We start from the raw sequence: 26753 nt of genomic DNA, 5'->3' as shown, positions 1-26753 counted from the left end.
GAGAATATCTGATCCTCGCAGTCAAGCGTGGAGGTTAAAATAAAGTGCGTCCCAAAGGCCGCTGTTCCCCCATGTGCCTCCCTCTGCGTAGCATCTGTGTCTTGTGGCCGCGGTGCACAAGACACGAGCAGACAAACTGGTGCAGGACTTTCTCCATCTGGCCTCCACCAGAACACAGCGACACACTTTACTACACGCAGCACAACGCAGAGCTAATACTAAACACTGAGAATAACCACTTAACATGCACACACGGTGCACATGGGACAATGAGAGGACGTGTCGTACCTTATTATGTTGTTTTTATTCAACACATACGAATATGGCGCTATAAAAGTTAAACATATGGGCTTCTTAACGGCATATTCTGTGCAATCATAAATTCTAGAGCACCGATATGAGAGAAGCACAAAGCAGCGCCATAAACAACCTGTGAAAGAACAGTGTGCATCATATTTTTAGTACAAAACAATACGTGTGTGAGAGAAACATAAATTGGAATGTGGAATAAAAAAGCAGCTTTGAATGAAACGGTGGTTTCTCCCTCTTTATCTCAAACAAGACTCTCACTTGGCAAGAAGACAACCACTCTTGTAAATTGATTTAAAAAAAAAACCCCACAATCTTATTCTTTAATGCACATTGCGTCGCTTTTGCTGAAAAACTGCTGCATTATGATGTTGCCAATGTCAAAGCGTCACGATACAAACATTTAGCTGTTTTTAAGCCAAGATCACAGCAACTCTGGCAGTTTTAGTGTGATTATAATGTGGCTTACAGAGCGATGCTGGCGAGCGCTCCATGCATGTTTATTGTGATTGCTGCCACTGGGGGAGGTTAGCCGGTACTCGGGGAGAGTTAATGACACACTTTACAGACAAGAAACCGCTTCTTAAGGTGGTTTTCATATGCAAATGTGGAAGGACAAAAATGATCGACTGCAGACACAATCACCGCAAGTGAGTCCCATGCAGTGAGGACTCACCTCACCATGGCACGGCACGGCACGACACGGCACGGCACAGGTTGGTTTTCACTGGACTGAAATACAGCGACAGGGTTTGTGATGCCGCTAAAAACACCAGACTCCTATTAAATATTGAGATGTCCCTGGTAATTGTTGGAGATTAACCCACGTTTTTAGGATTGTTAAGTCTTTTTAACTGATCTACAGTTTGGCATTGTTCGGCTTGATTCTTGTGTCGGACGTCGGCACTCAGCTCGCTTGGGACCTCGCCAGAGCAGGTACCAAAAAAAGTACCAGGGGCTCGAGTAGTGGCAACTTAACCGTGCCGTGCCGTGCCGTGCCGGGCCGTGCCGAGGCATTGGAAACACGCTACAATGTGACTAATGAACGTCAACAAAGATACAAAGTGCGCTGCCTTTAAAGCGTTTATATAACAGTATTTTTACACATTTTACACAAAGCAACAGCAAGGCAGAAAACACGCGGCAGAACATGTGATGGTGTGTGTGGATGATTCCCCCGTGCATTTCATGGGCTGCAGTAGCAGGATTAACACTTTTCCATTTACTGGAGGGATTATGTAGAGGGGCGGGGAGGGGGGAGGGGGGGGATGGCACGGACTATATCTGTCTATGGTGCCAGGGAGACTTCCTGTCACACTTGAAATGATTTATGGGATGGAAAAAGGCAGGAATTACAGCTGAAGGGAATGTGGAGAGAATACACACAGGAGAGGGAATTGGGAGTGAGGGTAAAAGTTGAGAATGAGGTTGGCTTGAGTGACAGGGGGGCGGAGTTTCTGTGGAGAGAGGACGAGGTCCGTGAGGTACGAGGTGGACGTAAAATCTAAAATCACATAACAAATGTACAATTAAAGTAATTCAACCACTTTTTCCCACTTGAACACCAGAGTCTATGGTTATTAAGTGTTCTTTAATGTTCTCACTATAAACACGATCATCACCATCATCGTCCTGGATTAAACTGCTGTTCTTCATCATTACATTTATTTAAAATGTGTATTTTGTATATTCTTTCAAACTGATTCATGTTTTTATTCTGCTTTAAATCATCTGTTCCATAATTTAACCCCCGAGACTGAAACACACATACTTTTTACATTATTTGTGCTGCAATTATTATTATTATTATTATTATTATCAACAGTGTGGTCAACACTGATGTGAAAGACTGCGGCTAATTCATGGCATCTGTACGTACACGTGTGAACCACAGAGAACTTTCAGTGTCAGTGGAAAACTGCACTCATTTGCTGACTTTCTCTTTTAAAGGTTGTTCAGTGAAATCAGTGAACTTCACACATCCTCTCTCACCTCACTTTCTCTGTCTCACATTCGACTCATTTCTGCGAGGAGGTAAAGCAGAGGCAAAGAATTTCAAGATTCAATCTCAGGAAGGAGAAGGATTCACAAGGTACTTGGTCCCTGTGAGGTATTAGTGACTTTAAAGAACACTAAGATGGTTCAGGATGCTCGAGGTGGCACTTTTATGTGAGACAGACGGAAGAATCAGAAACGATAACACAACACCAGGGACTATCGTGATCAGAAAGCAACACCACAGCAGCTGAGGAGTGGCAGGTGTCACAATGGTGACTGTTAAAGACAGAAGAGCCTCCTCATCCTCCTCCTCCTCCTCACATCAAAAGGCCACTGGGCCAGATGGAGGCCTAATGGGTGGCTCTTTATCAATGAGCTCTGCACACCAGGGGGACATGGATTGAAGAAGCAACGTTTAAACATGCGTCCAGAAAAACAAGTTGTTGATTTTTATCTCATTTGATTTTCATACACACACATCATTTCAATCCAAGAGTAAATGACAATTTAACCCTTAGAACACGGAGCATTTCCGGCTGCTTTTTTACATGACTATGTTTAAACGTGCAGTACAGAGTTTATACAGCCTCTGTAAGAATGTGCAACACAGAGTGTCTTATATGCTTTTTTCAGCACAACCTCGGCAATCCGATGAAAAAAAATCTATTTATCAACAAAAAGAAAATAAAAAATGGTCTAATTTTGTGACTTCTGCACAATTATTTATATCACTGCTAAAATAAATCCTAACTTTGACTCAACAACACATGAGAAGATGCCGATGTGTCAAGACACTTAACCCCACGTCGCTCCTGAAGGCTGTGCTGGTCGTGTGTGAGCGTATGAAAGAAAAAAGTAAAGCAGCTTTGAGTTGAAAATACAGACCATTCATCATTTACAACGCTGCAGCGCGGCACACTCCAGCCACTCTGCAATATTACTAAATTAAAACCAAATAAATAAATAAAAGCAAGTGACACTGAAGATTTATGCCACATCTGTTCCATACAAGCTTTTTAAGATATTTAACACTTCAGTCATGATAAAGCCCAGTTTTTTCATCTCCTGCTGTAAATTATAAGCATTTTCCACAGTTACCTGCCTTGACCACACACACACACACGTACACACACACCTCTGACACTAATTTCAGAAGGATGGAGTGTATTTGAGTCATTCATTTCCACTCTCTCTCCCCATGAATTGTGCAGCGCAGATGCTGATGAGGTTGAACCTCCAGCTCCTTCAACATGAGCCCCTGAACTGACCACAGAGTAAATATCTCTCACAGGCCAAATGGTCCCAGAGGACTCAGGTCAGGGTCACACGGTGGTTCATAGGATGATAAAAGTTGACATTTTCCGTCTCTCATCCTCTCTACATGTCACCCACTGTGCAACAAGACGTGAGTCTTTCTTCTATATTTAACAGCAACGGCGTGTTTTCGACGCGTTCCCTTCTCAATCATTTATGAGAGTTAATGCAGAGAGCGAGAGCGAGCGGCCGCGGCCTGCTGCACGAGCAGACCTGCGGGCACGAGGAAATCACAAATCAGTCGCTGTATAAACTTGGCTGCCCGGCAGGAAGAGCCGTGGACGCTCGGCGCTCTCTTAACTGCTGATGGAGCGTGAAACACTGACTCTGCTGTTTGTGCACAAACAGTGTTTTCAGGTGCTAATCTCTGACTGATTAAAGAACAACAACGGCGAGCAGCCTGACCTCCCTCAGTGTGAAAGCTATGTTGTGACAAACATTCAATCACTTTTATCTATGCAGGAAAATGATTTCAGGAAGGACACAAAGGTCATTCAGCTATAACAAATATGATTTCACACATTGTCCTTGTGATGGATGAAGCGTTATAGAATCCCACTCATATGGGGAACATAAATGCATGAAGTCACATTATCGCCTCCCATTTTTCTCTAAATCTTCTCCTCTGCAGCTCCTCTGGAGTGATATCCCGGGGCAGTGGAAGCCTCCTTTTTCTTCCTCTCACTCTCTGAAAAGTCATTTTCTTCTGCTGCCAGTTTACGCCACAGAATAAAAGAGATGAAAGGTGGAGAGGGAAAGCTTGAGGGGCTTATGGCCGCGTTCACTTTGTTCTGCCTTATGTTTTTTTTACTGTCTTTCATGCTAATTGACCAAAGCTTGGTGCTAATGAGTAAATCCTGATCACAGCTACAGAGAAAGCCCTTCTCTATCTTTGTAGCTAACAAGAAGTCATGAAGACACACTATCACAGACGTACAGATATGATATAGGGAAGAGTATTAGAGACACACAAAGAAAATAACATAAAACAGTCAGAATTCTGAGATTAAATAGTCAGAATTCTGAGATTAAATAGTCAGAATTCTGAGATTAAAGTCAGTTTTCTGAGATTAAATAAACAAAATTCTGAGATAAAAAAAAGTCAGAATTCTGAGATTAAATCAGAATTCTGAGATAAAATTCAGTTTTCTGAGATTAAATAAACAAAATTCTGAGATAAAAAAAGTCAGAATTCTGAGATTAAATCAGAATTCTGAGATTAAAGAAAAATTCAGAATATGAGATTAAACAAAAAGTCAGAATTCTGAGAATAAACCAGAATTCTGAGATTAAATAGTCATAATGCTGAGATTAGAGAAAAGGTGCAAAATTCTGAGATTAAAGTCAGAATGCTGAGATAATCTTTTATTTTTCATTCTTTATTTCAATTTTTTATTTGAACACGTGGCTCTAATACACTTGATCTGCTTTCCACTGACATGAAATGAAAGAGAGAAGAAGACAAGTGCAGAGGAGAGATTTCCTCTCTTTTATTATCAGTCATCACACCGTGACCTTAACATCTGAGGCGGCCAAATCACGGCCTGACAGAAAAGGTAAGTGTGTGGTTACTGATATTTCCATCTACACACAGGTCTGTGCCTCCATCATCAGCACACTCGGCAATGTCGCTGTGACTTTGCAGAACCTTTTACCGCTTACATCTATTTTACGAACAAACATAACGCTCCATTTCAGTGGTCTCAGAGGAGAGGGACGGAGGGAGGGAGGGAGGGAGGAGAGAGAGAGAGAGAGAGAGAGAGAGAGAGAGAGGGAGGGAGGGAGAGGTGGGAGGTGAAGTTTGGCACTCCACTTTCCTTTGTTTAAAATTAAAATCTTATTATGTTACTGTGATTCAAGTGTCTATTTTACACTCATTGATTAAAGCAGGTGTAAATCTTCTGGGGTACAATGAAAACAAACTGAATCAATTCCGAAAACAAAATACAGTTCAATCAATTCCACGAGTAATAATGAACATAACGAGAGCCGCGTCGCTTTATGTTGCCTTTACAGTTTAAGGAAATAGAATAAAACAGCCACTATTTACACTCCTTATGCTAAGCTAAGCTAACTCCCGCCAACATGCTTCACATTTTGATGATGAGGTAAAAACAAACTGGAGAATTCACAAGTTCCTACTTCTAAGAACATATTGTGTCTGGCACAGTGGCTGCATTAGACTTCAGTCTTGGCCTGACGGATGATTTCCAGCCTGCACAGCAGCTCTTAGTCAAGGCTAAGTTGATCTTTATTGGCTTCCTGCAGATTGTGACGGCATGGAGTCGTGCACAGAAAGCCTTTAAGGATGAAAAAGGGATTCAGACCCCCGGTGTGAGGGACTCTGAGTGCCTGCGATGCCTCTTGCCTCTTGGCTCTCGGCACCGTCACGTACATTTCCCAGCTTTACCCTGTAGCCCCACATCTCTCGTAAAGATCCCCCCCCCTCACACTCACTCACTCCATCCTAACCTAACTGTAGCTTCTGTTTTTATGAGCCAGTTAAGCTGAAGGCTTTTACTCCTCCAGAGAGGCAACAATAAACAATCGCTGAAAGTCAATTGAGAGGACGGTTAGGGAGGAGAACTGATTCACAATTTTACAGGAAAAAAACAACATCTCTGGGTAAATTAGCAGGGGAGGAGCTGAGGAAAATGAGGCTGGAGCAGTTGTAATGTTCGGTGTCAGCTTGAGTTAAAGTGATCATATGCAGCTCTCACCCAGGCGGAGAAAACACGCCCTCTTTTCATTTTCTCTATCAGTTTTGGGTCAGTAATTTTCCGCCGTGCTCCATATGTGACTGTTCAAATCTGCTCACTGTAGATGATGAATATTTCAAGTGTATAACTGTCTCGTATGAGCATGTTCTTGGATTAATATCTAGCACAGGCGCGTGATCAGATCCAACACCAGAGAAGGAGCCTGGAGCTTTGCCGATATCAAAGCGACAGCAGCGCCCCCGGGTACGCTGCCACGCGCTGGTGTCATATACAGTCGCTGTGAGCTCTATATGGATGATTGTATCACAGCTCAGAATCAGACAGACACATCCTGTGTGCGGATGATGGCCATTCCTCCAGAGACACAGAGAGAATCAGAGTTCACTGTATAAGAAGGAAAATATGTCCCTTTGTGTCTGTGAACAGGGACGTCTCCATGGGTAACATGGTATCATGGGACTGGATACAAATTGGACACCATTTTTAGGGACATATCTGTCAGATATATGGTGTCGAAACACATTTGTGAAAATAAAATAGGTCCAGAGTAGAGCAGTTCTTTAACTGTGACCTCCTTTCATACTCCTGTTGAAATGAGCTGTGTGTTCTTCTGTTTTGTTTTGTTCTCGTACAAATGGAAAAAAACACAAATCAATAAAAATAAATAGGTCAATGAATCTGTGAGTGATTTTGATTTCGAGTCATTTCTACAAAGAGGGAAATATACATTCAATGAAGAAAAGCATTATTTATTGTCTTTTGTAATCGTTTCTGTCCACATTTATGAATATATATATACATATATGTGTATGTATACATATATAGGACATATATATATATATATATATAGGACATATATATATATATATATATATATATATATATACATATATATATATATAGGACAAGAAGGACAACAACACTTTACTCTCATCAAACTGTAAATGATTTGGCGCCATAATAAAGTCAAATCTATCACATCAACAGTCCTGCCATATAAGTACAGCTTTGACCACCAACGTAAATGTGAGGTTAAAGAGGGTAAGAGTTCTCAGGGGAGGGACAGGGAATATGATAGAAGCAGAAGATTACTGAGGATTACTAAGAAATACTAGGATGTGTTGTACAACACACTGACCTCGTCTGCTGCCAAAGAAATAACTGTTGGTGTTTTGCAGACTCAGCACAAACATGCTCTCGTGTAATGATTCTCACAGAGTCTTGGAAATTAATTTCTTTGAGGCTGATGGCTGGTTGTTCACAGGGGAGTCCAAACATCGCTTTAGGGTGTTTGTGCCACACAACCCCCCCCCCCCCACACACACACACACACACTCCTTTAATATACATCACACAGTTGATTTTAAGGCCCACACTTGTATTACTGCTGGAAAATTTATGACGGCACGGGCAGAGGAAGTGGAAGGAAAAGTGTGAAGGCCTATCGAGAGATCACATAAACACAAACAAGAAAATATCACACCGGAGACGCGGTTCATTTAATAAATCACGGCGCGGTCTGCAGAGAAGTAAAATTCCGACCGTGCCGTGGAGAATAAATCTTAAACACATATAGACGAATATTCCGTTTTGATTTGAATTCTTTCATCAAGTGCATAACACGGATTATTCTGAGGCACAATTATTAGTTTGAAGAGATTATTTGACAACAGAACCAGCTAAATGTGACACAGATTATACACAGTTCAGGTACGTGCAGTCATCTGATTCTGTCTGAGCTCAGGAACTCATGAGGGATTCAAAGGAATGTGATCTACGAGTAAAAGACTCTATTAGTGAGGCTGGATTATCGTTGTTTTTATGCTATGTGGACTAATGCCTGCCGCCCGGGAGCCAGCGTTTGCCGGGTCTCCACGGTGATGAGAAGGAAGAGTGGAGGTATCCATGGGAGACTGTGGGCGTGATGGGATCCCTGGGGAGTGTTGTGGAGGAGGTACAGGAGAGCTAAATGTTTCAGAGAGGGAGAGAAACTAAAAAAGAAACCCAGAGGAGAAGAAGAAGAAGTGGGGAAATCCATGTGGAGCAAAATGCATCATATCACCCCACATTAGTCTACATGAGTCCAGTTACAGGTGGTTAAAGAGTGCAAAAAGAGTACGTTGGATTCCGAGTTACTCAAGGAGGAAGCACAGCAGCTACATAATGCTAATAAATCCAGAAGGAATGTAGCTGAAAATGCCACAAAAATCTCCCTCCTAATCCTAGTCTCACCTCCTGCAGGCAGCCTCTGTGTGTGTGTGTGTGTGCTTTAGATCATGGCCACTCTCAGAAGCTCTCAGGGAAATACGTCTGCAGCCTTTGATTCACTGGTCAACTTGTTCTGTGCACTCAGCATAAAGTTCTCTATTAATCACTGCTGCTCCCTCCCTCACTCACTCACCCCCTCACTCCCTCACTCTCTCACTCTCTCAGAAGATGTGGTGGGGGTTTTGGTAATTACTCAGACTTCCTCATGGGGCTGACATAAAGGTGTGCACTGGGGCTTTAAAGCAAGCATTGACTTTACTGGGTGAGCCTTTTATTGAAAGGCTAAAACTGTGTCCCTGTTGGTCGCCATGTTTCCAGTGAGGGTGAGCATCTGTGCCGCATGCTGACACTGGAGCTGGAGCATCACCGTGTTTCCACTACGTGGTCCCAGCTCGCCACGCCTCGGTTTGGTGTGACTTTGGGTCCACTGAGCATCTAGTCTGGCCAGTCAAGTAAGAAACTGTCTTTTCAGTAGGAGGGTGGTTGATATGAACTCAAAATTATGTCACGAAATTCCACGACAATATCACGATTAGATATTTCAGAGGTGGGCCACATGATATGGACTGGAGAGCCGCATGTGGCCCCCAGGCCGCGAGTTTGAGAGACCTCCTTTAAAGCAGCCACTTCCGCAATATAAGATTTTATTGATCCTCCGTTCATATAAAACAGTTTCGTTTTAAGTTGGCGCAGTAAAAATCCATTTCCATTCGTACGTGGCGCTCTGCATCTACTCTTCATCCAGCAGACGAGGACACACTCTCATCAGTGGCTCTGTCACGGCCCCCTCGGTTCTGCCTTAGATCTAATTGGCTGCAGTGCATGTGTCTGCTTTCGTTCCTGGGAGTACGGAGGTCAGCAAAGTCAGGGTTCATTAGTGCAGCAGTGGAGCTGCCGCCATATCCTCTCAAGGATCTATGGGCTCTTTTTTCTTACTATGCTTCTCTCTCTCTCTCTCTCTCCTTTTCTCTCTCTCTCTCTCTCTCTCTCTCTCTCTCTCTCTCCTTTTCTCTCTCTCTCTCTCCCTGTAAATGCTGCTGTTTCTCGGACACACGGCTCTTCATAATAGCTTGCAGTTAAACACATTAAAATGCAAATATAAGTGACCATAAATACACAGAAAGTTCTGAATAGATACTGAAATAAATGTGGAAACGTGTCGTAGCTGCGGCAGAGACACACGGTCCAGACTTTTGACCCAGCTCATTGAAATGAATCTCATCTCGCAGAGAATGAGATCATTCTTTTGGACTAAGAGCGGCAGACTCTGTGTTGTCATCTGGGAAAACACCCAGCTGAGTTCTATTATTAGTTTTCTCATTTTCAGTGGGACGAACTCTCTCTCTCTCTCTCTGTGATGTCTCAGAGCGATGGAGGACGTGAACCAGGTACAAAAGTAGACATAATTCATGACACAATGTAACTAAGCAGTTGAGGCCGTCTCCCTCCTCTCAGACACATTATAAAACCACTGATCTCTTGTAAGCGCATGTGCAATTACACACACTGGACCTCGAGTCAGTTTCCAGACCTCAGTGACCGCTGAGTGAGGCCATCTGTGTCAGAAATGCACAGGACAAGCAAAGGGCCCACATAACATCTGATCACCTATGTCCAATGATTATTGGGTAAAGATGTGGCTTGAAGATACAGTCGATCAGGTGTTTACTGCAGCGCTTCATGGTCAGAAAAGAGGTTCTTCCCCTCCGATCCATGCACAGTCAGTAAATAAATCTTTGTGACAGGAGAACGTCAGGGTGAAGTCACCGTCCATGTTCTCTGTAAAGTGCAGTATGCAGTAAGGAAAGACTCATCTCTAAATACCCGGGTTTCCTCTTTGATGTTCCTCTGAAAAGACGAGAAAAGGGCGACTGCAAGCTTCACTGAAGATGCTGTTTAACGGCTCGAGCTCTGATAAAATATTCAGTGTATTATGAAAAGGTTGAAACCACAGTCAGAGAATCTCTCCACGGTTCTCCTCCTCCTTCCCCTCGCACCATACATACAGCCAATGTATTCTATATCTTTAAATATTGATGGAAACTTGCACTTTTACTGGTTTATAAACTTTGATCTTTGCTCAGTTGCTTCCTTTTAGTGTTGTTTTCCAAAATCAATACTTGTCTGCAGACCTCAGTCATGATGTAATATAGTAGAGGCATCTCACTCATCCATGAAGAGCACACACACACACACACACACCCCCGTAACATGATGTTAACACTGTGTGTGTTTGCTCGGGGAACACACGCCTGCAAACGAGACGCCGGCCACGCCGACTCTTTATAGGTGAAGCCCGTCCCCGGAGACGCAAATCAATCGAAAGCCATTTAATTAGTGACACGTTCACAAGCGAGAACCTGCCGTTATAACCCGATTGTAGAGAAGACGCCGAGAAAATCCACACACATGAATCACATGAGCGGCACACGTGCAGGTTCTTCCTCTGCGGCCATAAACTGTGTCTAATAAAGCTCGCAGACACACACAGCAATAATCAAAGTGTCATAAAACACACTCCTTTCATTGCACGCGGTGACGAACAACGTGTGGCTGCTCGACGACGCGTGAGTCGATGCATGTGGCAATAATGGAATAAATCTTTGCAGCGTGTTTGTCTAATAAAGTGTGTTTTATGAGATGAGACAAAATATCCATGCATGTCATTCATGTGCACACACAAACACAAACATGAAGACATCGTTTTTAACAAGGAAACCATCCATCGTCTACCACTTTATCGTCCACATGAGGGACGCTGGGCTGCTGGTGCCAATCCCAGCTGACAGGAAAGGCGGGGGACACCCCGAACAGGTGGACAGTCCAACACAGAGACAAACAATCATTAACTCTCACCTACATGCAACTTGACCTCTGCATGAAAGCCACACACAGACACAGAGAACATGCAAACTGCACACACTGGGACGCAGAGCTGCATCCATATCACATGCTCGACTAATGAGCCATCTGTTGTGGGAGCCATGTGGACGCCACTCTGACCTGCTCACTTCAAAACTAGTAAGGCAGCACATGCAGCACAAGATGACAACACACACACACACACACCATGTACAGTGTATCCACATCAGTTCCCTCAGGAGGAACTGGAACATTCTTCAGATAAGATAAGATTCCATGGGGAAAATGAGCCAAGCAAACTTTGAGCTGTGAAAATTTCACCAATTCAATCCGATTTGAAACATTCTGAGTACTTTTCGCTCAGGTGTGTTTATCGTTGGTGAAAATGAATGTTCTTTTTCATCAGATAGGTCGTGCTCTGTGTTGCATATTCTTATAGCATCTGTTTAAACATAGCAATGGAAAAAAGCAGCCAAAATGCTCTGTGTGAACTTGGTAGTTTTGAACGCAACAAAATAAACCTGAGTTTGAAGGTACAAATACAGCATATTTTACCTTTAAACAAACACGACTGCAACAACGTCACAAAAAGCATCAAATAACAAGTGATTTCTATGTTTTTTTTCTTGTTTAGACTCATTTTGTTTCACTTAGTGAGAGATAGAGAGGTTTCTTCTCCCTGTCACAGTAACATGAGGCGCTGCTGCAGCTGGAGGACGATATTTATTATTCAACCTAAAATCAATTAGCTCTTTTACTGCAGCATAAGTGTTCCAGCGTTAGCTCGATGATGACCGATGATGTGCTTTAGTGTAAGATATTGAGCGACAGCCTGATGTGTAAAACAACAACATATAAGCAATGACACCCGACACATTACACATTATCAGCTCCAGACGTCCGTCAGCTTCAGTGACGCGAGGTAACAAAGCTATGGCCCAAAAAATCATTTCCCCATTAGGCTCCTAATACTCACCGTCTGTCGCTCTGCACTGACAGAGCCCACGAGTGCTCTCAACGCTCCTCAAGGGCTCTTCGTTGTTCATAGTCAATCATGGCAGCATGAGCTTTGGGGTGTGATGAGCACATGATGTTGTGGATGATTGAGTTTGTTCTGTGTGTGTGAGGGGAGCACAGCGCGTTTGCCTCTCAATTATACAATCTGGCAACAAGTGAAGCTTTAAATGACTTAAAGTGTTATTATTTCCATTATATTAATATCACACAGAGGTTGTAAAAAAAAAAAAAAAGCTTTCCACTGAACCACTGATGCATCTCCTTAGATATCAACCTGTGCTGATGCGGTGCTTGAGGCTGCAGCAAGAGCAGCCAGCAGCTACAGTGTCACAGCCACAGACGGCCAATTCAGTTCCATGCAGTGGCTGAATCCGCCAAAGCTATGAAAATAAAGGGGATTTGATTTGGACACCGTGTGGCATTCAGAGCTGCCGGTGAACTTCTTTCATCTGCACTGAAGACACTCCAATGATGGAGGAATTGTGATGATAGCACAGTTTGCTGCTGTGTGATAACGTAACACAGGCGATGAGGCCAAATGATTTAGAGTCTGTCCAAGTAATTCTGTCCAAACGGCACACATGAATAAACATGACGACAAACTCGTCATGACGGTGCAGGACCTTGATTGCGTCTCGTGCACAATCCAAAGGTCGTCACCAGTCGGTGGGGTTACGTGATAACAGGCAATGAGTGGGAATTTACAGCAGGGTGAGGGCAGTTGTGTGTATTTTTTAATCAGGCCACTGAGGGGCTGACCTGCCTTGCCTCCGGCAGTATATCACCAGGTCGGCAGGATCTCTGAGTTATTTGAAGATGAATAATAATTCAGAGCACCTGAACTTCATGATTAAACACACATCAGCACAAATGAATCACTTCAGCCGCCACGCCGCTCTAAAGTGCTCCCCAAAGAAAGATGTGGAACGGGAGCGGGAGTGGAGGACCTTTTAAAAAATGACATTGATATTCATGGCTTTTTTTTGCGCTGTCCATTAATTATGTTCCGGAACAACTCTCAACAAACGAGCCCGTGTGAAGAGGGAGTTTCTGCCAGTTAAAAAAAAGAAAGAGAAAGAAAAGTCGTGTTCTGATAAAAGCAGCGACTCACCAAAGTAATTAAGCCTCAGACATTAATAACTCTGGCAAGAGGGAGAAATTAAGTGAAACACAGGGAGGATTTATTTTCTCATTCCAACTCCTATACAGTGAATTATATTCCAGCGCCTTCACGCTGAGGTCTATTTTTAACATGTTACTCACTTGTGCTTATTCTGTGGGTCCTTTAAGGCAAAGCCTCAAACCCTGCTGATCAATAATGTGCCTGCACTTTCCTTCTCCCCTCTCTCTCTCTTTTACTTGCAGTTCCTTCGCTCAGATCGATGGATTTCAATTCCAGCAACAAAGGCATCTTTGTGTGAGGCTGTAACGTTAACACTGAGACACCGGGAGACAGTCGTCTTCTGGACAGATGGCCATAGAGACAACACACTGCTGCATTTACTGTCATGTGCTAAAGCTCTCGTCCTCAGGGCTTAAACTCACTATCACACCGTCTGCTGTAATAAGTGCACATTAAGAATAAAGCGCTGGTGGCAAGAATGTGGCCGTGGTTTATTATTTTCCTCCCATCACACCGTACCATTAGCATTCCTGTGTTGATGTTGGCGGTGATTGCAGCTGAGGTGAGAGGGCGGCTGCAGGGGGAAAATGGAGGCGCTGATGCTGAGAGGTAATGGGTGCTGACATACAGCCAATGATGAAGGAGCGACAACATTAGCTGATCTGGGACCGAGGCCAAGAGCTCAGGAACACAACATCCCACAGCTCTATACTGACACCGGGCTGCAGATGTGGGAGAAGAATTTATGTGGAAGTCATTTTCAAAGTCATTTAAGATCAGATTTGATGGACAAACACAATCATTTGTTTCCTAATGTCATGTAAGTGTTCTGACAAATAACCTTACAAGGTAAAATAAAAGTGGCAAAAGTCCCCACTTCAAACCTCCTGATCTATCCTATTCATTATTATTATTATTATTATTATTATTATTATTCAGACCTATACATTATATATGAACTGCAACAATTACATCTAAGGCAATAGTCTGTTTCCTGACTGTCCAGAACTTCATAATTTCTTTAAGGTCCTTTACCTTTGACAGGGTGATATTTACCAAAAATAAAATAATGAAAATCAATAATTAAATGCTGACATAATGTGTGTGAAATAGGAAACGATTAAAAAAAAGACTCCAGGAACATCAAATAAAGCAGCTGACACTTGTGATGACATGTGAGTGATGTGGCTCAGTGTTATAACTTAAGAGTCTGAACTAAACTCTGGTTTAAAAAAAAAAGCAAAATCACAAATTGTGGATTGTAAAAATAACAAATCACCAAGCAGAAGCACAGACAGAGGAAATACCAACGACAGGCAAGTAAATAATTACACTTTTTCCATAATAATCATATGACTACATAACTCAGCATAAGCACCACGTAACTTTGTCATCACGTTTCTATACTGTTACCTTTCACCTCTACATTTGGCCTGTTCTGTCTGTCTTCATATTCCCGTCTCGTTCTCTTCTATCTCTTCTTCTCTCTTCTAAATACTCGCAGGACAACAAGAGACCTGTGAGTATTTTTTAGGACAAAACCAGACACTAAAGTGTGCGTCTGTTTGTGGGGAACTGAAAATAAAGAAAGAAAATATGAGCAAACACTGCTAAATAAAAAGCCACACTAAACTTTTGAGGAAAAACTAACAGCACTGCAGTTTCACTCCTCCGCCACAAGATGGAGACCAACATACTACAGGACATGATTAAAAGTGCTGTGAGCCTGAATCAAGAGCTGTCCTCTAAAGTCATGAAAAAGCCACAAAGACGAAAGTGTAGTGAAGAACAATTATAGATTATATAAAAGTCTTAAATGTCATTCTGTGTAAAACTGGGAAATATAAGACATTACAAGCACAAGAGTAAAATACACAAGAGGTGTTTCCTGTTTGTCTATGAAAGGCAAACAATAGTCAGTAGGTAACATCCTACTAATAATAATAATGTTAATAATAATAAGAATAACAGGTTTATGTAGCACCTTTCCACAGAGAGTTACAAGGTGATTTACAATAAAACAAACAATGCAGTTGTTCAAATGATTTAAGTGGTAAATATCAAAGCATGATAATATAAAATGTAGCCAAAAGCATAGATGGATAAATGGACACTCCAGTCTCTCTCTCGCTCTCCTCTGAGGTCACTGAAATAAGAGTGTTATGTTTGTCCGTCTGTAAATGCACCGTAAAATACATCACAATACTATTGTTATTGTAAGGCTGTGGATTGGTCACCTCAGGTGTTGGTCAGTGAGGATTAAAACCCTCAAAGCTTTTCCTCTGCACGTTTTCATCTCTTTTATTCTCTGGATAAACCGGCAGCAGAAGAAAATTACTTTTCAGAGAGTGAGAGGAAGAAAAATGAGGTTTCCACTGCCCCAGGAGATCATTTCTGTCTCTTTACACTACAGTGGAGGTGTAGCTGCAGAGTGGAAAACTTAGTATGACAATTCATGTGCCTAATATGAGGGGATTTCTATAATCTGCTCCCAGGAGGAAGAATGGGACGTTCTGTTGATGAACATCACCTCAAATCCTACTGGAGAGGCAGCCGAGGGCTCTTTTTCCTCACGTCTCCTCTGCATCAATACACATTTAAATAAAAACACAACACATATACTGTGTGGAGAGTAGAACAACACTGAGGGAGGTCAGGTCTTTAAATCAGCTGAAAACGCAGCCACACGGAACAGGAGAGTCAAGTGTTTCACGCTCCATCAGCAGTTTCTCTAACATTATGCACAAAGACAGCGGCGAGCGTCCACGGCTCCGCCTGCCGGGCAGCGAGGTTTATACAGCGGCTGATTTGTCATTTCCTCGTGCCCGCAGGTCTGCTCGGGGACCAGGCCGCGGCCGCTCACCCTCGCTCTCTGCATTAACTCTCATAAATGATTGAGGAGGTACGTGTCGGCCTTGGTCTGAGTTCTAAACACACTATTGCTGTTAAATATAGAAAAAGGCTCCCAGGTATGGGAGGAAGTGGGGAAACACAGTCCCATGGAAAGAAAGACTCTGCATTTCCACAATGTCGACCACGTTTGAACCTGTTCATCAATCCTAAATCCTCTGTGAGGGATCTGTAACCATGTCACTGATGAATCTCAGCCGCAGGTGAGGGTGCCGTGGTTCAAACACAGACATCTTCATCATCTTCAGCCACAACTCACTCACGTCTCTGTGCGTCTGCCTCTTCATCAGCATCTTCACTGCATAATTCATAAACTCCATCCATCTTAAATGAGCGTCCTCGCCTTTGGCAGACAGCAGAGAGGTGTGTGTGTGTGTGTGTGTGATGTGTTTATTACGATTTCAATCACGACACAGAGCTTATACAGAATATGATCCAGCGAGTGAAATAAAAGTCAGATAAATCTAATTTTCAGCTTCACTTCACTCTCTGTTCAACGTTGGTTCAAATAGTAACTGAACTGATTTTCTTTTTTGTCACAGTTTTGAAATACGTACCCTGACAGTGTTATGTGATGCTCAAGAGGATAAAATAAAAAGAAGCAGCACCAAATCTGATGTCAGAGGAACAAAACTGGCAGAGTAGTTTCAGCTGCTATGAAATCATTTACTCTAAGATTAAATGATCTGTGTGAATATGAGTGACAAAATAAATAAGTTGTGTCCTCCCTGCGATGGACCGGCAACCTGTCCAGGGTGTATGTCAGCTGGGATTGGCACCAGCAGCCCTGCAACCCTCACATGCATGGAGGATAAAGCAGGAAACATGGATGGATATTAAAGCAATAAAAGGTTAAGATTAAGACCGTTAAAAACTGTTTCTCCAACACAAATATGCCTCATTCTCTTATCTATAACACACAGGATCTCTGTAACATCACAGCTGTGCCATATAAACAAATGTCTCTTAAACTCCTGTCAAGTGGGTTCAAATCAAGTCTGTAGATCTCATGTTGCCTGGCGACATTCCTTCACTGCACACAAAAAGAGATCTGTTGATCAAGACAGTAATGTGGTGTAATAAACAGGTTGGACTGTGACTGAAAACACAAAGACATGCCCAAGGAAAGTTCCAGAAGTGAGTTCCACTGTTCACTCTCCTGCCCGAGTGCATTCTGTTTGTTTTAAACTCATCCCTCTCTCTCTCTCTCCCCTTGCTCATTGTAGGTGACCTTTCCCCCGGCCCCACCCAAAGCCACGTACATTTTCTTTGGGGACAAAAGCCCGTCCCCAAAATCCTGCTGACTCCATAGCCGTGGTCGGGTCCCAGGGCCGCGCCACACTGAGCTCCCCCCGTTGGGGGCCCATGTCCTGAAGGCTGCAGCATCAAAGAAGTCCCAGGTCAGGAGGCTGAGCAGAACCTGGTTTAACCCTCCCGTGCCCTTTGCATCACAATGTCTGGGTACGTTCCCACTCTTTAACCCTCACTTTCCCCGTGATATGCGTATATCAATAACCCCCCCGACCCCACCCCCCACCGCCCACCGCCTCCCTAACAACCTAATGTGTCCGTCCCTCCCTCCCTCCCTCCCTCCCTCCCTCCCTCCTCCACTGCTATCTGACATACAGATCATACTCGCAATAAAATCTAACCTTGATTTAAGGAAACTGTGTCGAGAGGCGAGGAAACAATTATTTGCTGAATCCAAACTTGCTGCTCATGCTCTCATTAGGATTGAGAACACTTTGACTGGATAATCACGGTCTCAGGGATCAAACCACTTTGCTGCGCAGTGAGCACACACTGCTAAATAATCCATGCTTATCTCCCCGCAGCTACTAAACCAATCTGAATGTCATCTAGGAATATGTCTGATTAGATTACGTACACTTTGTTTTTACATGAAACAAAATGCACAATGCAGATCCATTCAGTTAAAATCCTAATGAAGTCATTTAGTCAAGATAACAGATAACATTTCTGAATCCACAGAAGTAAAATGGCCAGAAGTTTCCCTGAGAGCTTCTGCTCCCACGACCACATTACTCCGTCCATAAAGACGTCAGGGAATCACAAATCCTTTTATCTCACCGCCACTTCCACTGAGATGGCGATTATCCATGCCGCGCGAGACGCATTATGCAACAGAGTAATAGAGTTGCCATTCAACGTTAATGGGATTATATTTCAGTCTGTGCCGCCCTGACATGTCTATAAACAAGGTCTCTGCTGAGGGGAAGAAAAAACACTTTTCTCCAATCTAGATTTTTTTGCGACACAAAATTGGATCCAGGAAGCGCGGCGAATCTACTCGGACGCATTTCCAGTTCCAAACGGTTCTGCTGAAGTCTGACTTTGAGGCCGAGACAAAAGAGGCATGAGGCCTGCGCCGTAAATAAACACACGCACAATAGTTTTCAGCGAAACTGCACAAACTCAAAGCTGAAGAGTGAAATGACACCGGAGGCGTCGCCTCGGGCCAGTTTAACATAACAAAATTCATTGTGCGATCATGAGTTTACCTTCCAGAGGCCGAGCAGAAGGCAATTGTTTCAAAAGGACTTGGTTCAAGTCAAATGGGAGGAGGAGAAGTGGAGGGCAAAGGGCACAATCTTACATGAGTTTCCTCTTTCTCTGATGCCCAATAAAATTGTGAAAGGGCTGAAAGTGAATGGCAGGGATGGGGTCACTGAGAGACACAATAGTATCTGAGGAGAGAGGAAATCTAATCTGCTTGGAGATGCTAATTTTATGGAGCACCAATTAAGGAGAGTTTTTTATGACACTTTTTGGAGAAAACAAAACAGCAGAGCTGTCCCCTCTCGCTTGGGGGCCCCTTGGTCGAGTGGCCCTTCTGCACTAGTTAAAATGCCCCGCCTCAGCCTCAGCAGCATTGAGCCCAGGCTCTAATGGGATGGCACCTCCTTTATGCCTGTCCTCGCCCACATTGGGAAAATGAGGCAGTGTCTGTTTGTTGTTCTGGAAGGTTGTGTGTCCCGTTTATCACTGTCACAGCACAGAGACACACAAAAAAGACAAGGACCGAGGGAGGGGGCAGGGGGCTCCGCTCTCCAATCTGTCCTGCTTTAGGCTTTACGACAACGGGCCCCACGTGGCGAGTACCCCACCCTGCATCCATACATCTCCATCTCTGCCTTTTGGGCACCGACAGCCTTTGTATCGGCTCACTCCGGCTGCCAAGATATGTGTCTGTGTCGCTAACGGGGGCCCGGGCAGAGCTGCTAACTAGACAATGATAGGAGATCCAAGGCGGCCAATGTTTAACCAGCGAGTGGGCCGCTCACGTCCTGGCCCGGCCCCATAGCCCCCTGTGCCTTTGTGGGCTCAGGGTTAATCTTTTAAAGGCCGGAGCAGGGACTCACCCCCTCCTGCCCACTGTCCCACAAATATACTGCCACGCAGTCACTAGAGCTGTACTTTTATGGGCCCTTTTGTCTGCAGATTGCATACACTGCCTTTAAGTCTACAGCGCTTCATTATCCCTGATCCTTAAATCTTTTTTTTTTAGGAATTACCACATCATGAATAATAGATTGCTTGGAAAGTGAAGCAGAGTGAAAACGTTGGCACTCGTTGGTAAACATAAATAAAATCATTAATTAATGGTTGCTGGAAGTTAAAGATGTTCTGCATAATAGATAAATGAAGCTTAACAAGATTTAGGTTGTAAAGAAAAGAGAATCACAGCTCAGCACAGCTGCCTGCCACAGGTGGACAGTTGTCTGATACCCTGCAGGGCTCTATTCATATTCCTTTTCATTTATGTCTCCTTTCCATTTCTTCTCCTCCATTGCCCCCCGCTCTCCATCTACATGCACACGGGGAGAAATGCATTGCTCGGTTCCCTCTTTCACCGCGCCTCCTCTGTATCGAGCATTTACAGGCCCTCGTAAACTTGTATTGATATTTAATTCTGCACACAGCAGGGCAGAAACTGCTGGGCCAAACTTAGAGGCCTGTGTCTCTGCGAGACAGGAAAAGTGAGACAAAGAATGATATCAATAACAAAGGTTGCTATAAACCTACATTTAGCCCTCAGACCGCTGATAGGCCACACAGCTGAGAAACACACTTCTGAACTTTCTCTGTAGAAGAAGAAATGGCAGCATTTGGCTTCCATTCGGTGCGTCACACAATTATTTGCTTTTCGATTGTCAAAGTTTGTGAAGGTCACGGAAATAACTCAAAATGGAGTTTTTTGATTGGTCAGCAGATTATTGTCAGTTATAAAGTTGTCAGTGTTGAGAAATTCATCAAATATCATGTTTGTCTGTCCACAGGACAAAACATGAGACTCTTTCAGTCTCTCAAAGAGCAGCTCTTCTGCGACCGCTTCAGAATCAATTGTTTCCATGTCTTGTCACTTGTCATGACCTATATCACCCACAGTGTCACTCAACTGTTCCGCTGAGAACTGCCAAACATTTGACAGCTAAATCATTCACAGTCACCAAATACTTTGATTTTTGTTCCCTCGTTTATCTCAACGTCCGCAGAAGAACACTTTTCTTTCATGGACGAATCAACCAATCATTTTCATTGACAGAATGATTTATATATTCGTCAATAATGTAAATAATCATTAGTTGCTTTAGATTCCAGCAGAGATGAGGAGTGATCTGATGAAAGGTCTTCAACCAATGATAAAATGTGACCTTGTGGTCACATGATGTAAAACAACAGGCCTCATATGATGGAGACAGGTCAAGAACGTCAAGAGTCAAACAACAGGAGGCTCATAAACCACAGGGTCATGGCCTGGTTTTTGTCAGCATGCAGGGCAGAGCAGAACAGCACGACCACTCCGACTTTGTCCTTCACATCACGCGTCAGAGCCACTGTGTGTATTTTTCCTTCATCTGTCACTCTGATGGTCACAGATCTGCTGCAGGGAGCAGTCCATGTTTTATCCATGTTGGGTGACGGTGAGCCACAGGAGCAGATCTCCTCATCAGTATTCACATCCAGCCATATGGGAATTAAGGTTTAATGTGCATCCGTAATCGCCCACCTGAGCCCCTTTACCCGGGTGGGGTAAATGTGGTTAAAAAGGAAGATAAAAAAAGAAGAAGAAGAAGCAGGAGATAAAGATGAAAATGATAAACTGAGAGGATATGAAAGAATTAAAAAAGTGAACTACTGTGACTCAAATATATAAAGAGTATTACAATTATTACGACTATTTTACTGCCATTTCTGTAACACATAATATTACAAGTAAACAACCATTTCCATGAGATTTTCACACAAATATTGAATTTTAATTTGGTGACCCCTCCAAAACATCTCCCATGACCCATCTGTGGATCCCAGCCTAGTATTGTGGTTTAAAGTGTACTGTAACTTTTTTTTAACGCGTGCCCATTGAGCAAAACTATTTTTGAAGCTTGAAGCCGAAGCAGCTGAGAACAATTCTGTGTCACTGCCTCGTCTGATGCCCCGAAAAAAAACAGACACACCTAATTCAATGGGTCTGCGGAGGCTTTATAGAAACGGAGCGCATGTGGGTGAACACACCATTGATCACATCGTCAATCACAGGCCAATGAGGATAGCCAGTGGCCACCAACACTCAGGTTATTGTGTGCTTTGACCCCGGGGTCAGCGGTAAGTAGCTGAGGACTGAGCCCCACACAAAAGGACAGCATCATGTACTTTCCACATACAGTGGCGTTGCCGCTGGCACCCGTATCAATGGGCACATGGCAGGCCTATCCACAGATGGGACAGGCACGAGGGAGGGGGGCGCGCGCGTGTTGCCGTGGTGATGGAGCACAAGCGGAGGTAACAGACTGAAACAATGGCGCTGATGAAAGGCAGGAGTCGTGCCTGGGCTTCAGGGAGGGAAATTATCGGGGTAACGGGTCCCTTGGTTTATCAGACGGGGATAAGACAGAGACGAGGGGGATGGAGGAGACAGAAGGGGGGGCACGGAGCAGCAGAAGTCTGCAGACCACTGACACAAAGCCACCCCCATGCACCAGTGAATGGCCAACTGTTCAAAAGTGTGGCCGGCACAATGGCAAACAGATATACTTTGTCTTTTTTGTTGTGTGCTAAGTGTGTGCATCACTGTAGGCTCGCGATCATTGCTATAGGATCTTTTTTGTTGATTAAGAATCGCTGTTGTGCACAAGTACATTTATTACATCCATAATAATAATAATAATGATGTGCAGTTTGTTTTTTTTAACAAGGGTTGATTAATTGGGCTGTTGAAAACATTAAGTGTTTAGTTTTGTTTAATGAGTTTCGGTTAGGACTGCCTAAGATTCCTGACTCCACACCAGCGTAATGGAAAGAAACGATGTTGTATTCATAAAACACACCATCATTTATATTATATATAACTTTACAAACATTAAGCTGCCAAACATTTATCCAGAGGCAGTGTTCCTGGTTAAACTATATATTTATTTCATTTATTTCTTCTGATAAAGCTTGACAATGTGCGTGTGGATTATTCAGTGACAATGTTAATGGGAAAAGATGTTTTGAATGATTATCTTCATGGCCACTGCATTGGGAGTGGAGGCAGAAAACTAAGCCTCAGAAACAATTAAAACTCTGGCAGAATTACAGGTTCTTAAATTCTAAAAATATGAACCTTTTCCAAAGAAATGATTCAGTTCTACCTTTGCTCACTTCAGACCTCGATGAATGTGATGCTTCCTCTTCAGAGTTATATGGTCTTGCTTTAACAGATGAATCTCATCTGGTGGTGACAGTTATCAGGACACTGCTATAATTTGGGTCGTGGTGACCGGAGGGCCAACATCTGGAGTGGGACCACGCGCCTCCTGATGACGGTCTGCTCGGCGCCCGGTTCTGCTCTTTCTCCTTTCACTCTCTCCCCCTCTGGCCTGACTTTCCTCCCTTGGTGTCCCCCCAGGGTAATTGTGGGGTAATTTATGAAGTTCTATCAGCATGGAGTAGGCCAGTGTATGGGACAGCCTGCTGACCGAGGCCCATTCAGCTCCAGAGTAGAAGTCCTGGGCGCCTTTTATGCTCCCCATAATCAGCAGCTCTCCTTGGGCCTGGATCCCCCTCCTGCCTCCCTTCGCCCTGCAGCCATCCTCAGCATGCAAGCCTCTGTGGATGCTTAAAGATGAAGGGGAAAGTTATTGGACTCTTTAGTGACTCATAAACATCCGGGGGGATTTTCATAGCACCTTTGTGTGTTTTTGTTGTGGCCGAGATAATGCAATTGTTTCAGGCAGTGTAAATGTATAAATCACTGAGTAGTTTGTCCCAGTACTGAGAGATAACAAAGGGCAGCACTCCAAGCTCTAAGAAACACTTGTCGGCCCGTTCAGGCACTTTGCGGGACAATTTTATATCTCTGCCTCTCCAGACACTGCTTTTCTGAGGGAAATGATGAAGAGAACCAAACCAATCCCACAAGATCTCGATTTCAGATCCTTCATATCAAATGACTTTGGGGAAAATGGTGGTAAACAAAGGCTGCCGAGCATCCTTTATGGGCTCGACTCACAACCACAAGCCCAGATTAAAGCACTGTGTATGTGTGTGTATATATACTGAAGATCCAGCCACTGATCCTGCTGAACAATGACCAGCGGAGAGTGAAGGAAGCCTTCTGGTACACAGCACAGGTTTGCTCTTCAGCTTAGTGCTTTATTGAGCCATGATAAGCCATAATCTAAGCCTGATCCTCTGTCGCTACAAGCATATGCCTGTGATAATGCCCTCATTTTCTGGTCACCTGAGCACTTTCATTGGAGTGCACCCCGCGAGGCGGCAGAGAGGGGGTCCCTAAAGCCTAAAAAGTCTGTCACAGAGCCCTTGAATTGGATGAAGGATGGTGAAAGGTGCCGTCCAGAGAAGAAAGTCAAACACTCTGTCGCAGGGTTAAAAACTGAAGGATTATGTCGAAACATGGAGGGTGGCTACATTTTCATTTGTAAAATGCAAAGCTCAGAGACCCTTGTGTCTCCCTGTGTGGGCTGTTGCTTCTGTAAACACATGAATAAGAACAAGTGTGAGCCGGAGAATGGGATTTATCTAGCTCATGCATATAACGTTGGGGTTAGAGAAAGTCTGATCACTCTCCTCATACAATGATCCATAGATGTGTTTAGAGTGGTTTCTTTTCATTTATCTGTATCTTCATTTATTTGATGGGGGAGGGGGGGGGGGGCAATCTCATTAATCTAACTTCATGTGCAGTTAATGAGTGGATTTCTCTCTCTATTTAAAGAAAATGAATAGATTGTTTTCTTCTCTTTGGACAGCGTCAAAGACAATGACGGGGATGGCACAGAACCAGCGAGTAAAAGGTCTGGCTGATTGGGAAAAGGATGAAATCTGGACCATTGTGTCCAACACTGTTAATTAGGACCTGACCCAATTAACAGAGAAGAGCCCAGCAGCCATGTTGGCTTTGAGCCTAACGATGGGAAAATCCATATGCTCAAAATAAAAGGTCCATGTTGGCTCTCAAGGTTTCCCAATTATATTATCACTGAGTGTTGGCTGACCCAAAGCACCCTGCAGGGCCCCCTGATGGGGCTGTGGCGGGGGGCACCGAGCATCCTCTTCTTTCCCACTGCTAACTTTTTGTGGGTCCGTGTTGTGTGTTTCCATTCTTGTACTTTGAGAACGTACACGTCAAAGACAGACAACGGCGGGCTTCCATGTAAATCTGTCAGGATTAAAACAACACGCGGCAAAAGTACACTATTTAAGAATTAAAAAAACTTGATTCAGTGATGTCAACTAAGTATATATGCAGACAAAAACTTACACTAATGAATAATTAAATCATTACATTTTCTAAATATGATGCAATAAATATGACAACTGAAACTACACTTGTCAAAGAGAAGGAGAATTTTCTCAAATTTATTCCGTTAGTGGGAGAAATCCTGGATTTCAAAATTGGGTACTTTGAGCATCAGAAGGTTAAATAAGCAATTAGAGCCATTTTTGTAGGAAGTATTTGTGAGATTTGTCACAATGATGTTAACATCTATAGGTAAAGGAACTGGAAACAGCCTCAGACATCACAGGGGAGGCCAAAAACAATCAGCGATTAAACCTTTACTGCTGATGCACTGGAAAGAACCTGTAGTGTATCTAATCAGAAATGTGGGACATAAACTACAAGTCAGTGGTCAGTTCAAATTTACTTAGACAACCATTTCTGCAACAATACTAAAGTCGAACAAAGATGCCCACACACGTCAAGTAGTGTTGGGTAAACATAAACCAGGGTGTCCTACTGTGCAGCAAAATGAGAAAAGCAAACAGTTTCTCAGAAAGAGCTGAGTGACGATGAAACACAACGCCTTCCAGCCGTGACGTCTCTTCAAATGGGTCTCACATTTGAAATGAATAAACCTTGTATGTGCATTTATTGTGCTCCAGGCTCCAGGTTTCTGCAAATGTCTTTTGCAGAAACACATGAGCAGAGCATCATTATGTTTCCAATGTTCTGGCCCCCTCTCACGCTGCCTCACTGGAGGTTTTCCTTGGCAGAGAGGAGACAGGAAATTCCTGAGCTGAGCTGAGAAATCCAGACATTGAACACAACAGAGAGAGGGAGAGGTGACGAGAAGTCAGCTTGAGCATGATGGACACCAAAACAAGAAGGAATTTATATACTGCAGGCAAAAATGTCCATATATGAGACAAATAAGTGGTTTCTCTATCTGCTGCACAGCCCCATTTCATATCAACAGAGAAGAAAATGTGGAAAAACAACTGAGAGAGAAGCTTTCCAGTTGAATTCTAGGAAGACAATAGCATGCCCACTCTTTAGTATCTTTTTAACTACCTCCTCCCCAAGTGAAGGACCCCCTTCTAGTGATAGTGTTGTGATTTCACAGAGTGTTTGGGGAGCCAAGTCAAATTCATCTGACCCCTTTTGTCTCGAGCTCCTGGTTGAATTGTACCTAGTCTGCCATTAACACCACTCTTTACATGTTCAAGAACCTCATATTGTGCTTCATACCTTTCTCTAAACTGTCTCATGGATACCATATGTAAATAAGCCCTTGGAGGCATCATATATCTGGCATTATGCATTGGGGCAGTAAAAACGGCATGTCTGCCTCACTCTCCAACAGAACCGGGGGTCACACTTGACTGTTTTTTTTTACTTTTGCTTCACTTTCAACGTCATTCCTGCTAAACTGAACATTTATCATGACATTTTGTTTGTAACATGCACAGCAGTCGAAAAGAAA

The 26753-nt window shown here is 43.5% G+C and overlaps 1 protein-coding gene across 4 annotated transcripts in view; it reads right to left on the bottom strand.

The window, feature by feature from the left end:
• The window catches only part of fndc5a (fibronectin type III domain containing 5a), an 83197-nt gene that overhangs the window by 48234 nt on the left and 8210 nt on the right, over positions 1 to 26753 (bottom strand). The gene's annotated exons all lie outside the window — the stretch shown is intronic.

This window comes from Solea solea, chromosome 18 (assembly GCF_958295425.1).
Source record: "Solea solea chromosome 18, fSolSol10.1, whole genome shotgun sequence".
Lineage (NCBI taxonomy): Eukaryota > Metazoa > Chordata > Actinopteri > Pleuronectiformes > Soleidae > Solea > Solea solea.
Note: the sequence above shows the minus strand (reverse complement) of the source record. Positions and strands in the feature narration are given on the sequence as shown.